This window comes from Hypomesus transpacificus, chromosome 19 (assembly GCF_021917145.1).
Source record: "Hypomesus transpacificus isolate Combined female chromosome 19, fHypTra1, whole genome shotgun sequence".
Lineage (NCBI taxonomy): Eukaryota > Metazoa > Chordata > Actinopteri > Osmeriformes > Osmeridae > Hypomesus > Hypomesus transpacificus.
In genome coordinates this window covers 8743536-8757620 of record NC_061078.1, presented here as the reverse complement: position 1 = coordinate 8757620, position 14085 = coordinate 8743536, and positions in this window count along the sequence as shown.

Genomic DNA, 14085 nt, shown 5'->3' with positions numbered 1-14085 from the left:
GAAAACAGCATCTGATATTTACACAAATAACAGACATCGTTCTCTTGAATTCAACAACAAATACGGTATAATGTGAGACTTCTTTCTCCCCTTCTTTTGGATGCAATATCAAGACGAAATCCTTCACTCTTTGAATCGCGCGCGCTCCCGCGAGGGGGTGCCAATCCAGAGAGTCATGCATCGGGTGATACAACACCGGCATTCGTCTCCCATTAGTATATGATCTTATTGATCACTTCACGTCATGTTATCGGGGGGCGTGTGTTATCAGCAAATGTTCGCGTGTCCCATTATTAAACTGAGCATATCGACTTTTAATTCATTATTAAACTTGGCATTTTAATTGTTTAACCTTTTAATAGTCTTGTTAAATGTGCCTGAAAACGTCTGAACAACATACCCAAAGTACATTGAAAGCTGGTGTTGAACCATTTGGAGTAGGCTACATGCATATAAATGGTTTCTTTTGAAAGGTGACACTCTGAAGTTAGTTCCCCTGTTGTTAGGACCCCTGTAAGTCCTACTGATGTTGAGGAATAAAAGCTTGAACACACGGAAACTGAAAGTTTCTAGCTACGACTAGATTTTTTTGAGAGGCCTAGAGGTGGTAGGTATTAACTCATTTCAGAGCCAGTCAAAGCCAGTTTGAGAGTGTGGAGGGGGCAGGACGCAGAGACCTAGTTGGCTGTAGAGGGGAGAATCGATAAGAAAATCAATAAGGAATCAAATCGATAAGCAGGAATTGATAAGGAATCGGAATTGTTAACATCTTATCAATACTCATCCCTAAGTCCCTGAGAATTTGTTATTTTCTGTTTATTACATGTGTCACTTTTGCAATTCACACATGAGGTGTAATAGGCTATATCTCTTCATGAGTATCCTAATATGCTATTTGCAATGTGTCATATCCGTAACAGGCACATAACAGGAAGCTACATATGCTGTAGAAGGGTAATGGCATAATTATAGATGCTGTCTGTAAGACTCCCCATGTCCATATGCCAGTTATGACGTTGTCTGTTGGAAAACATAAACACATGCTGGTAATACCTATGACTATATGGGCCCCAAGCCCTTACCAAGTAGAGCAAAAGCCCACCCATACATATGTTCATTTGCCATGCTCAGATTGAGGTGATTATTTTCATTTATTTTATTATTCTGCTTTGATATGTTTCTTGGCCGATTGTTATTCTGCATCGTTGTGCACTCTAAAATCCCTCTCACTGTCTCTTATTCTTTATTTTCACACTCACACAACCCGTTTTGCCTGCTGTCACTTCATTCTGTATCCATCATCTGCTTGCCAGCTATTCCTGGGGGCTGATTCCGTTGGATCGGTATGGAAGCCGGAAGTGTTTCGTCATGGTGTAAGGGAGGGGGGGATACCCAGAGGAAGAGAGAGGGTGTGGGTGGTGAGATCTATATAAGCACTTGCTGCTTGGAGTATCAGTATCTCACAAAGGCATGCCACAGAATTTGAAGAGCATTAAGTGAGTGGAAACCGAGTAAGTGCAAGTGGAACCCACAACCTCATCCCACCGCTACCGAAGCCAGTCGCAGAGACGAAGCATGTAAGAACTGGGCCAAGGACTTTCAAATCAACATTTATCAGAGAAATTTGAGAAAGTCTTATACCGTAACACTGTCAATTAGTTTGATTGGTAAAATTCAGGTTAACCTCTGAGACAAACTTTCCACCTACCCCTGAACACAGATCTGGAGAGTTATGGCCACTTGTCTGGACACACTGCCAGCACATTTGCTGCCTTTGGCAATGGAGGAGTACCCCCATTTTCTGGCGCCACAGCGGGTCTGCCGAGGAATCTACCGAGAGCCCCACTTCCTACGGATGCAGCCATGTCTCTTCTCTAACATCACAGAAGAAGAGGAAGAAGGAGGATCCTCCCTGGAAGAAGATCTGGCCCAGCGCTCCTACCTGCAGACCCTGGAGGGTTTGAGGAGGAGCACTCAGGGACGGCTCTGTGACGCCTGCAGAGGCTCCACTCATAGACTGGACTCCGGACATGGGAAGTCCGCATAACATTTTTGACAAGGACTTCTTGTGAACTCAATAACAAAGGCTGAAGAGCTGAGAGGAAAACGTAAACAGGCCCTGAGCTCTTCCTGCAAGAGTTAGTTTAATTATTGAATTCTCCTCAGAATGGATTCAAAGTTTGATTTGAAGAATAGATGCACATCTCAACAAGTATGAAGATGAATTGTATGCATTGAGGTTATGCTTGTGAACAGTAAAACAGGCTTTACTGTAAGTGCATCATGGACTTTTGATACCATTATTGTTACTGTTATTTTTGACATTTGTTAAGAGATATTAAGAATTAAGAATATTTGCTTTCATTTTTTTCAACCACTTGCTCAAAGTTAGATCAGTCAACAACAATTGGTAGTACACACACTACACTTACTAATTAATGTCATTTGGGTTTGAAGTGTAAACTCATGTTATGAAAGTAATTGATTCTGTGATAGATTACCTTCATAATTTATTCACACTGACAAAACCATATTTAATCTCACTTTTCGAGTTTATAAACTATAGACGTACTTACTAGTTTCCTTATTTTAAGGTGACACCGATTATGACAGGTCAGGGTAGTGGTCTTCTGTTGATTATTGACTGTCTTCTTTAAATTGCTGGGAAGGGTAGTTTCTTTGACCATGTACTCTATTACACTATTTTATGGCATCTGATGCAGTGCCATGAGTTGTTCTAGACACTGGAAATGTCAATGGTTGGAACTAGGGATCTCCATATGGTGGCACTGTTGGCAAGTTTTTAACTGCATGTCCAGTGTATGTAATTTGTGCTTTTATAACATGCTTTGTAACCCAGATTGCCTTGTCAGTTATATGTTAATTTTAGCAAATAAAAAAAGAGAATTCTCTTTTACATAATTCATCCTCAAGGATTACTTTGGACAGTAGGCTACAATGTAAGACTTTCCTCTGATGTCGGCTAAGTCAGAGGACAGGTTGATATCGGCCCATCAGAATACAGAAATGTTTATAATAATAATAAAAAAAATCTATATTTTTTTACAAATGTTCTTTTTTCTTTCTTTTTAAGTTTTACTTTCATTTCCTTAAATACCAGGTTGTTAAAATGTTCAGTGACAATGTGGGATCTGCCAGTTTGTTTCATGTGAAGTTCGTTTTGGATGCAGTAGTTAGTGGTTCTCAATCCTGGTCCTTATGTCCTCCTAGCATGCATGTTTTAGATATTTCCCTGCTCCATCACACCTGATTCAAATAAATGGGTCGACGTTATCAGGCTTCTGTTGATAACGACCCCTGGCCCTCAAGGACCAGGATTGGAGGACCCTGAGCATACACTTGCCGCATTTCAACTTCATGAAGTGGCCGGTCTTTGACCCACAAACACACATGGAGATACCTTGGCATTTATTGTCACATATTCAGGTCTTGGTTGGTCACAATGACTGTTAAAAAATATTTTTTTGTGAAAGAAATGGTAGAAAGGTCAGAACGGAATGTCATCTTGGATGTTTACAGAAATACCTCAACAGCACTCCTCTGTACAGTCATTGTATTAAGCCCACTCCATATCAGATAAACGGTTGTGATTGGCCCGACCAGATTTTGGTTGAAGGGAAATCTGTTTGAATAGGAGGGTGTGCCAGACCCATATACCAGAGCAAACAAAACATGAGCTCATGGACTGTAAGGGGGTTGGTAATTTCTTTCACAATTCTTATATTCTTGTGTAAAAAGAATTCCCAGGACTCTAAACACCAAGACCCTAATAGCAGCTTTAGGTCTGGGTATAACTAAACTATAACTATTTTCATCCCAATAGTGGTCACTGACAACTGAACACAGCAATACATTTAGCATTGTGTTATATTATCTACAGTGCCTATAAACTCACTCGTCTTGGCTAGCAGTGTAAAACATGCTAGCTACCGGGTCTTGTAAATTTGGGCTGTACATGCTATGCCTTTCAATTCAAATGTTCTCTTCCTGGAGTCACTAAATGTAAGTATGGTGCACTACAAATGGGTTATTTGTGTAATTTACCCTACCTAACTCGGTTCAGCCATGTTGCCAACATTCAAGACCAAATTGAGTGTGAAGATTGCAAGAAATTAATGTCTGTTGGACTGTGAGCTGAATGTGCTGTCATCAGCCAAGGCTATCGCAAAGACAAGCTGTATGGTGATTTGTACATTAAAGGTTGACTTAACAAAGTCAATAATTGAGCTACTCTCTGGGAATTCATCTGCCTCCAAGCAATCAGCCATTCTTTTTAGTTGAATGAGAAGAGAGACAGGCAATTCCTAATACAAACAGAGATCCCTAGGTACCTCTCCTTCTCAGCCCTTGCTAAAACGTTGAGTCGCCTACTCGAGTGTGGCAAGCTCACTTTGGAGTTTGTTCCTAATCGACAATATCCTCATGCAGTATATCTCTGTATCTGAACTGTTTGTTGGGTAGAGGAATGCAAAAAAAATCTACTTGAACTAATGGAAGGTTAGTGTAAAACACCTTCGGATACATGGAATTGCAACACACAGTAAATAATATGTATTGAATTAATATTTGGAATCAAATAGGCTGCAATACCTTCAGTGGGACTGATTAAGGTAAATGTTATTGTATTGATTGAATCATTAGAATGTTCTGAATTGTATCATTGTCTTACAGTGCAATAACTAACAAGTGTGTTAGTTTATGTGTTTGTGACTATATGGATTGTGTTGCTTAGGGGTGTAAAAGATCAGTGGCTAAAAGGTTCTGAATCATTTTGCATTTCCTAGCCCTACACTTGGCAGGAAATTACTCTCTGTATAGGCACAGAATGATGACTCTCGGTATAGGCACAGTATGATGACTATCTGTATAGGCACAGAATGATATCTGCTCACTTAATACATACTACAGTACCTTTGTCTTTCAGTAGTGAATGGAAGAACTTGATTACAATAAACCAATAAACTCAAAATCAATTCAAATCCTCTTTTCTTATCACTCTCCCAGTATGAAGAGGGGAAACATTTGATGAAGGGCAGGAAACCCTCCCATTGGTGAGTACCATCCCTCCCTTCTCTCTGTCTCTTGTCTATCATAATCCCCCCTTTTGATTGTCCACCACTTCTGTAGGAAATGGAAATGTGAAAAATGTTCCCTCTCAAATCAACATTGTGCACAACCATTTTCTCTTGTCTGTCAAGATATGGCCTGGACACAGGGGGACACTCACTCAAAGCTCCTGCTCTTCCCCCTTAATTATCGAGTAGGCGCCAACTGTGCAGAGATTTCAAAATGGACTTGCCAGGTTTTTGGCTTGATTAGGTTTTTATCACATCTGGGAAATATGAATGAGAAAAGAGATTGTGTGTTCACCTACATGAAAATGTAATCGCAAATAAGCAGTGGAAATCATGACCTGTTTGAATTACTTTCACTGCTTACAGTACTTAAACACATCTGCCTAGATTTGACTGTAGAACAAATCTGTGTACTAGAATCCTGAATGGGCCTTTGATTTATGTCACTTCCTAGTTCAGGAAAATCCTTCCCACTTTAAAATAGCCACAAGAAAATAGGATTGTTTCAGCACAAACATGTACAGTAGCCAAGGAAATTGTCTGATATCTGAGATATTCTGTCATCTATTGAGATGAGATAGCCAAGGACACATTTTTTGCAAGGTCACTTGTCACTGAGGGTGAAAGCCCTGCATGCATGAGCTCAAGGCAACTGCAGAAAAACTGCATTTTTGGGGTGAGAAACCCTATAATATACCATACGGCTTCTCTTTTGTTGAGATAATGCATTGAACTTCAAGGGCTGAAGTCACAAAAGTAATTTCAAAAGGAAGGAAGCTGGATCTGCACTTTGAAGTGCAGAATTGGAAAGAGGGAATTGGAATGTTCTTGGCAGCTTCATTTGACAGAAAGTATACAATATCAAGTCTAGCTGACTGAAGCTGTGTGTGTATGCATACAAGTTAAATACATCCAGTAAATCTATCTGATTTCTCATATTTGTCTTACATACGCACCGTTTGTACTTCCTTACCTACACACTTTTTGAACTTATTTTCATTGTTGTAAGAGTAAACCTATATCTGAAAAGTCTTCAGCTCTCGGCTTTTCACATATTCAGTGTTATAAAGTAGTTTAGTTACAGGGTCCTAAGTGCATTCATTAGGAGTATGCTTTGTTCTTTTTTCTCTTTTCCCAGCCTCATTTGATTTTCATCAGTTGGTCTTGTTCACACTGTCTTTTTGTCCCCTCCTAATTGGCCTTGGAGCAGACATAATAAAAGGAGCAGTGATAACAAAGAAAGGCAGAGAGATATTAAATGGGTATAGCACACAGATTTCGGGGTGAATAGAGGTGGATGAGGACTGCATGCTATTCTGCCTCTTATACTGAAGATATTTCCAGTTCTGCTGTCAGAGCTTTGGGCAAAGATAGATAACTTGAACAAAGCTTTGGTTTATTGGTCAAATCAAGATACATAGTATGTGACCATGCAACTAATCTTGTCCTGCCGAGATATTGCAATAAATACTTCCTTTGTGGTGACTATGTTTGTGACAATGGCAACTGTGTTTGTGACTGTGGCGGCTATATACGACTATGTTTGTCACTTCCCTGACACACTTCTCATAATATAATTCATATTGTTATGTAAGTCTTTGCTGACTTCTGTGGATGGTGTCCTCTGTTAGTAAAATCCAAGTAATCTACATATTTTTAATATAATAATACTGTACTTTTTAATACTCATAATACTGTAGTAATATGAATTATTACTTGAACAACCCTTCAAGCTGAAACACCAAGCGTGAAACCTAATAATTTCTTCAATCGAAGTTTTGACTTCTTTGGAACATTATACCTTCATCATTGAGAAAGGACTGTCAAACTAAAATAGATTGCATTTGGAATCAGCAGTATATAATGTTTCCCCAATTGTCTTGAATATGATATAAGGCCAAAAAGAAGCCTTGTTCTGATATACTTGTTGTTTGACTGATCACAATGACACTACTATAGCTACAATTGCACAGGAGTTGTATCAACTTAGCAAAAGAAAGCATTTTAGCACCAACTGGGGAGTACAAGCTGCGGTTTTATTGATAAAAAAGACATTTAAATTGGCACAATAACACTGCTACCAATTGTAGAAGAATTTGAACCACACCAGAATTGAACCACATTTAATTTGTAATTTTCTATTTAATCCTTTCATAAATCTTCCTTACCTCAACATACAGTATCTTTGCCTTGTAAAACAAACATATTTTCATTGTCCTTAATCAGCCAAAGTGAATTTCGGTTAAACTATAGTAATTATCATTCTTGAGTAGATATAGTTATTTACAAACTAACATATTTAGCCTTTTTCAGATGCTGAGTTTCCATTCACCCATTGAGCCACAATAACAGACTGATGACAAACTTCCCAGGAGAAGCAGATAAGAGGATTGATTGACATGTACAAGGGGTGTTACTCACACATAATATCTTAGAAAATTGATGCAATTTAGTTCACATTGAAGGACACAATGTCATTTCCAATCTCATCAGCTAATGGATCTTAAATCCATTTATTAAGCATGGACACGAGATGGACGCCATTTCCCAAATGGGAATGTATGCACCCCATAGGGATGAATGTAATGAGAGTGATTGTAATTGTATCTTTAACTAACTAAAACATGAACCCTACAGATTTGGTTGATGGATCCAGACAATGGTGGCATGAAAATGTTTAGTTACATTGTTGGTTAACAAGACATCTACAGTGTGAAGTTAAGGAATTTGATTTTGTTATAGACTATTAACTGAATATACTGTTATTGTCTAGAAATACTTTTAGAATTAAATTTTATAATTATATAACGTATTTGTCTCTGCAGATAGCAATGATTAATTCAGGGTTAAACAAGAAAATGTACTTTACAATTTGGTTAACAAGTCAATGCAACACTGGGCAGTGCTTACAATATACAGCTCTGGAAAAAATTAAGCACCTTTTTATTTCCTTAAAAAAAAAAGTTGAGGATAATTTTGAGTGAGGAACAGAAGGGTAACATTTAAGAGGCCACTGCAAAACGGTGCAGTGGTTTCGTAATTTTTCCCAGAGCTGTAATACATACAATGAAAGAACAGAAACACTGGATCAACTTCAAATATACTAATATTCAGCATTTAATATTTCAACTTGTTAAAGTTAGGGTTGATTGACTAGAAGACCAGAGTTACTCCATTCTACATCCCCAACCTCTTTGCTTATGCAACAGATTAAAAAAGTATTCACTGCATCAAATACTTAAAATATGATACTGGGCTCTTCAGCAATGCTCAGATTCCTTCAATCAGAGAGTGATATTGTGATAGACCTCACAGACACCTATGTTTTTATGCAGTGAACTGCAGCTTTAAAACGGTATCTACCCATATCCAAATATGTTGATTCCAATATATATCGAGGAAACTCTTTAGTAATTAACCTGACTATTGAAGAAAGCCCAGCCATCTGAGTAGTGCTCTGGGTAGGGCATTGCTAGAACATGTGCTGTGGGTGTGAGGGTGGGGAGATAAGTTACCTGAAAGATAACTTAAATTTTGGTTGAAAGACAACTGATTTGCGTAATAGTGTACAGCCTTACCTAACTTCACCTAAAAAGATCCCAGCAAGGAATACAAAAATCTGAGTGAGTTGTCCCTCCATCTCATTGTTCATTAAATGCAGTTTATACTCTCAAACCAAGGGGATGTGATTATTTAATGCAAAGCAGGTAATTTACTTGCACAATGACCTATCCATAGCCCTAATAATTGGAAAGAAATAATGCAGGTAGATATTCATATTACACACACAGAGGCTGAGTTGGAAAGTGTGTAACGATAAGCACTTTTAATTTTGTATATTGAAATAATTAACACATTTTTTGTCATCTTACAATTCTAACAAAACTGTGCATGTGAATTTGAACATGTTTTCCCATGAATGAGCCTCATCCTGTAACTGTGAGCATTACTGGTAATAGACCCCCCCCCCAAAAAAAGAAATGTGTGTATGGATGTGGATTTCCCACAACCTGGAGGGTACAGAAGTAAAGCGCTGACCGCCTGCTAAAGTGGTGCAGAGTGATATGACGAGATGCTGACTGACAGCGCTTGGAGTCTCCTGCATGCACCATGAATCACCATACATCTTTAAAACCAGTTTTCTTTGTGTGATGCTTGTTGTGATGAACATTGTGTTCTGTATGATCCTGTCAAAATATTATTTTATCTCCAAATGCACCAAGATTGGGTTATAGTTTTAGACAAGGCTTATGGTAGTGACTACAATCCTGGAGGAAATAGTTTGCTATATTTGTAGGCCTTTATGTTAGGAGTACTTGATTATAGCCATGAAAGAGCTCCATGAATGTGAGCTTTTATGTTCATAAGCCTTTCTTATATTTCTGCCAAAAAAAGAAACTATTATACAAGACGCCAACAAAGTAATGATGACAAGTATGCAATGCAGATCCACATCAGCAAAAAAATTATGATAAAACCAAATATCGCTCCACAGTGATGTGTATTGCAATTCTCTTTTTTTAACTCTCCAAACTATACATATTTATCATACATATCTGTGGACTCTCCCTCCAGAAAGAAATCTTTCTCCATGCTGAAAAGACTGAAGAGTATTCACAGAATACCATCAGTGTTTTCAACGTCCCCATCTTTGACTCTTGAGGGTGTGAGCTGCCTTAAATAAATTGTTCCATTCCCATTCTTGCTATCTCCCTTTAATCCAATGTGGGAGAGGGTGAAAAGTAATCTGTTTGCCTTCCTCTGCTGCCTCTGTACTCTGTTTAAGCTCTTAAAAACTGCCTTCTGTAACTTTTTTTGTTGACCCACTTATTGTCGCTATGTCATATTTTGCCACAGCCATTCCATGGCAATCCAACGGAAAATGCCAGAATCCCCAAAAACTTGATTGTTCTAAAATATACTTTAATATAGTATTGTACAATTTAGCTTGGTGTCTCCATATAGTGGAATATGTTTGTTAAACAACTGTCAACATACTGAATTAAAAAGGTATTGAACGAGATGTGACCTACTTCTTACTGCTGACTGGGAAGAACTGTGAGTCTGTTCTCACCAACAGATGTAGTATTAATAGACTTATATAATCAAGCTTATTCTGGAAAATAATATTTAGAGGTTAGTGGTATGTCTGAGAATTGTTTAGATACAGTACACTTCACAGTGCAGTTCCTCCGAGCATGCTGCACAGGATATCATTTGACCCTGCTGGTCCTGTGCTCCCTAAAAGCTGTGGTGTATTATCAGCAAGAACACAGCAATGTTTTCTTTATCTTCCAAAGCACTTTGTGAACTGTGCTTCACCCTGGAGGCTGTACTGTAGCATATAGTGATTCAGAATGTTACTTTTCACTGAGGTGCTGTCAAAGTAATTGCTGCACAACAGATGTCATGCACAACCCGAGAGCATGATTTGAAAGAATGTTTTAACATTACCCCTACTGAAAACCTACCCCCTGGCTCAGAAACATCATGGGCTCAATGGAAAACGCTCAATCGCCTCAGAACGAGAACAGGACGATCCAAAGATATCTGGTCAGATGGGGATTCAAGACCCAACCAGCTGTGAATGCAAAGAAACACACCAGACTATGGAGCACTGCCTTGTCTGCCCTCCTCTACTACCCAACACTTGCAGCTCAAAATACCTTGCAGGGTTTAACAAAAATGCAAAGGACTGTGTAAGGCAATGAGAAACTTCCTTATAATATCACACTTCAGTGAAATGAAAATAAGAACATTCTTTTGTGTGCCATGTGGTGTGTTTGGTTGATGCATCAAATCTCAGAAGCAACAACACTGAGTCATTCCTTCTCATTTTAACATTCAACCCTAAAATCACATAATTTGGAGCTTACTATATTTGTACCTTCTAGAATTCAGCCATACACAACATTCCACCCTTATGTACAGGTCAGCTCAGGAAAGCTATTTTGGGAAGAAGAGGACTGTGAATAATTGAGTTAGCCCCACAATTAAATCAAATATATTATACACTCCATACTACACAACATATTTAAACCTCTGAACTGATAGTGAAATACATAATTTATGATGAATTAAAAGTCAGCATTTGATCATACACGTTTTTTTCTAACTGTTAGACTGAGTTGTGCAATAACGAAATAACTGAATCCCAAATCAGACCTAGGTATTTTTGGACATTGAAATATGTCCAGCACAACCATCCCAAATATTGGAAATTCATCCAAACAGATATCACCTTGGATTAAAAGTTTGTAGTTTACATTTGGCAAGTCCATCTCAAAAACAAGGTTGAAATTGTTTTGCTGTGTATTGTTCCCTTCAGTTTTATACTTAATAGCTATGAGAAAAATGATCCATCATTATGTTTTACTCAAAGTAAGATCTCCTTTGCTGTCCATTTACATTTTTGGGAATGTCACTTAGATATCAGTGCAGTCCATTCCAAATTTGAGACCTAGGGTTATCAAAGAGGTGGAGCAACATAGGTGTTGTAACATACAAAATAAATGGCTATTAAAAAGATCTATTTCGATCTGAAGAACTGGACTATGACATAACAATATATTTTTGAATCAACCTTTAACTTTCCAATTATCCTTCTTGAACAGGCATAAACCTTCCACAACAGCAATCTTTTATCAAGCCAGTATCAACATATGGACATCAAATCTGAACATTCTCCCTTCCCTCTACACAAGCATTATTACAACATTTAACAAACCATTTGAGACCACATAGAAACACCATTGAGCAACCTTCTTGGGATTATTGGGTCAGTATCCTTTGGTTTTCTGCATACGGTACTGGTATAGTATGCTGAGGACCAAGGAAGTTGTATATTATATGACTGTAGTAAGGAGTGAGGAAGATCTTTAGATCTTTGGAGGAGGAATCTTTAGATTATTTTTTGATCTACAATGCAAGCATTGCCTGTTCACTTGAACCCATTAAAATACTGCCCAGGGTTTAAAATTAATAAATAAGCCTTCTGCATTGGGAGAGCATGTACTTTCAATGCAATTGAGTATTGATTCAAGCAACATGCAGCATATTGTTGGATTGAGCACCAACATCCAACAAGGAGTCAGTGTCATTCTTATTTGACAAAAGCAATACATTAATACATAGCCCAGATCTGTCCCATTTGGCACCTATTATCAATGAGAATATTCCTACTATTACTGTCCTGCGTGTGTCTTAACTAATAGTAGTAGCACTAGGTAGTATCTTATAAGATGTTATTGCATTGTTTAATAACAATAATGCTGCTGTGTGATAGGAAGTCAGTATATTACAGTGTATTGAAGATTGTTACAGTGCTTTAAAATTAAGCAAATATTGCTAGGGGGTCTGGCAGTACACTTTAGATCACTGTATCTAAAGTGTCTTATGGCTTCATCATTTGTTTCATTATAAATCTTTATTGTGGCATAATCATGAATGCATCTATAATAGTATTAAAAAGGCAGTGCAAACTTTGCCTGTGGTTCTAACAAAGTGTTACTATGAAGTCACACAGCTGGATCTGAACCCTGGGAAGGAAATCGAAACACGAAGTGTGTTGTTTTGTACTGGAGATTACAAGGCTACCAGGGGAGCAGTTGATTCAGTAGGAACCACGCTTGTGTCATTAGTTTGAACACTAAAATGAAACATGGGGCTCTAGGGTGCACTACCCAGCCATTTAAAGACTTACTGTACATGGGGATCACACAAGATGAAACCAGTTTAATTGAAAATTTAAATAGTTACAGTAAGTTTATGATTTAACTGCATGGCAATATCCTGTCATTGACTTGAAGTGTGTCTCTACAACCCGCCATTTATATGTATCCTATCCCAGCCTACTATCTTGTTGAACAATCCTTTCTCTGTTTTACCAATTAATCTTGTAACAGGAAGCAGCTCATTTCTGGACAAGTGCCACTCCTTTTCATGTTCTCACTTCAGTGCATAGTCAGACTCAATGGAGAAGGGCAGGAGACAGTGCTGTGCTGTCCAGAACCCCACAGCATCAACAGAGCAGGTCAGACTATAGCTTTTGACACTTGATTTTGGCCCGATTAGGTTTCAGTCTCTGAGCAAGTCAGGACAGATTGTCTGGCAACTGATTTCAGTTTAAAAACAACTTTGTTGCTGTACTGTATTTTGGCCTAGCTTCCCTACCCATGATATGATCTAATTGGTTTCAAGTCTGCATCCTATAAAAGGCTGCCAAAAGTCTACCTAGTGCTGTAGGTGTGCATTGTGACTAAGCTGCAGCACAGTACCCTTATCCTGCAAGTCCTTGAAGGCCTTTTGATAAAATCTAGTTTCATATATTTTACATGACAAATGTATATCATTCTGTGATCTACACATTGTGCATGTGTGTCCCTGTCAATACAAAACATCACAATTTACATTAGAGGGATTAAAATGCTAAAGCCACAGAGGTATTGCTAGTGTGTACAGTGAGATAGGTTTTATACTATTAAGCATCCATACTTACCAATGCTCAGTTCTCCTACTTGCATTGAAAGGGAGACTAAATGCTCCTTCTCTGGTGTTCATTTTCAAGACTGCAGTGGGGGAATGCTAATTACTACAAACGCCCTTTTGGCGTAATGTGGATGGTAATTACAGTTTAGCTGCAGACAGACATCTCATGTTAGTGCTTAATTACTCTTACATGGAGACGAGGAGACTTCTAGATAAGAGAGAAGGAATCTAAGGATTTTTCTCAAGCTGTAGAAGTGGAAGTGAAGAAATTGAAATTCACATTCCAGGTTGAAAGACGCCTTGAGACTTGTGCCTCTAATTAGTCAAAATACCATTATTGATTAACAATTTTGATATTAGATTATTACCAAATCATTCATAGGTAGGTGTCTTGAAGGGTATTTAAAAAAAAAACATTTTCACCACTAGAGGTACTACACATTTGATACTCTTCATTTGCCATAAACATAATTATTACTGTATAACTGTGCGCAATAACTAA